The 2017-nt window shown below is 46.2% G+C and overlaps 1 pseudogene; it reads left to right on the forward strand.

Moving 5' to 3' along the window:
* Positions 1-457: 457 nt before the first annotated feature.
* LOC150010409 (small ribosomal subunit protein uS2-like) lies at positions 458-1578 on the forward strand (annotated as a pseudogene).
* The last annotated feature ends 439 nt before the right edge of the window (positions 1579-2017 follow it).

Raw genomic sequence — 2017 nt, forward strand, 5'->3', positions numbered from 1 at the left:
AGCTATATGACAAGCTACAGTGGAAGAGGCACAAATTCTAAGGGTGTTGAAAATTGTGACCTGAAATATGGAGCAGCAGAGATGTTATTAGAAGAACTTGGGTACATCTTTTTGTTCCAGGAGGGCAAAAAAGACCTCATAACATGATGGAAGCATACTTCCTTTGAAAGGCAGTTACTGAGCTGAGTGTCCTGGGTAGTTCAGGTACTGGTCAGATGGTCACTGGGAGCCCTAACTCACCACAAGAGTGAAGATTCCTGCTGATCTGTCACTCCCCCTCCTCCAAGAAGCCTTCCCAACCTGCCATTCATTCCACTCCTTGGGGACTCTTCTGTTTGAACGAGGAGGAGGAGATTTTTACTGGGTTAAGACTGAGTTTTTGACTTTCACACTACACAGAGAGGGGCTGATATGGTGTTGTTCTCAGTTCCCATGTAACTTAAGGGAAACTTCCATAATGTTCAGAGCTCCTGATGTCCTGAAAATGAAGGAGAAGGATGTCCTCAAATTCTTTTCTGCAAGAACCCACTTAGCTGGCACCAACCTTGACTTCCAAATGGAACAGGACATCTATAACAGGAAAAGTGATGGCATCTACATCATATATCTGAAGAGAACCTGTGAGAAACTTCTGCTGGCAGCCTGTGCCATTGTTGGCATTGAAAACCCTGCTGATGTCAGTGTCATTTCATCCAAGAACACTGGCCAGTGAGCTGTGCTGAAGTTTGCCACTGCCACTGGAGCCACTCCTATTGCTGGCCACTTCACTCCTGGAATCTTCACTAGCCAGATGCAGGCAGCCTTCCAGAAGCTGAGACTTGTGGTGGTTACTGATCCCAGGGCTGACCACCAGCCTCTCACAGAGGCATCTTTTTAAAAATTTTAATTATTTATTTGTTTATCTATTTATTTATTTTTAGAGAGAGGGGAAAGGAGAAAGAGAGGGAGAGAAACATCACTGTGTGGTTGCCTCTCACTCGCGCCCCCAACTAGGGACCTGACGTGCAACCTAGTCAGATGCCCTGACTGGGAATCAAACCAGCAACACTTGGCTCGCAGGCTGATGCTCAATCCACTGAGCCACAGCAGCCAGGGCTTCACAGAGGCATCTTATGTTAACCTGCCTACCATTGCTCTGTGTCACACACACTCCTCTGTGCTATATGGACATTGCCATTCCCATACAACAACAAGGTAGCTCAGGTGGTGGGTCTGATGTGGTGGATGCTGGCTTGGGAAGTTCTGCGCTTGTGTGGCACCATCTCCGGTGAACACCCATGGAAGGTCCTGTCTGATCTCTACTTCAACAGAGATCCTGAAGAGATTGAGAAGGAAGAGCAGGCCATGGCTGAAAAGGCTGTGACCAAGGAGAAATTTCAGGGTGAATGAACTGCTCTGGCTTCTGAGTTCACTGTTGTTCAGCCTGAGGTTGCTGACTGGTCTGAAGGTGCGCCGGTGCCCTCTGTGCCTATTCTGCAGTTTCCCACTTAAGTCTGGAGCACTCAGCCTGCCACTGAAGATTGGTCTGCAGCCCCCACTTCACAGGCCACTGAGTGGGTAGGAACAACCACTGAGTGATCTTAAGCTGTTATTCCACAGACTTTTACAGAATGGAAAGAAGGTTGAGAAAAATTAAGTCTCTAAAAGTCTCCCCTCTGCCCAGTACCCCCCCTTCCCTCCAGCAATCTCACCCCCCTTAGTTCATGTCCATGGGTTGTGCATATAAGTTCTTTGGCTTCACCCTTTCCTCAATTATTCTTAACATTTCCCTATTTTGTACATACTGGTTATGCTTCTTAATCTCTGCACCATTTCTCCCCCTTCCCTTTCCTCGCTGATAACCCTCCAAATGATCCCCATAACTATGGTTCAATTCCTATTCTGGTTTGCTTAGTTTTTTTCTTTTTTAGATTCTGTTGTTGATAGTTCTGAGTTTGTTGTCATTTTACGTTCATAGTCTTGATCTTATTCTTTTCTTAAGTAAGTCCCTTTGACATTTCATATAATAAGGGCTTCG

The sequence above is a fragment of the Furipterus horrens genome, unplaced genomic scaffold, assembly GCF_987537825.1.
Source record: "Furipterus horrens unplaced genomic scaffold, mFurHor1.1.pri manual_scaffold_5, whole genome shotgun sequence".
Taxonomy (NCBI): Eukaryota; Metazoa; Chordata; class Mammalia; order Chiroptera; family Furipteridae; genus Furipterus; species Furipterus horrens.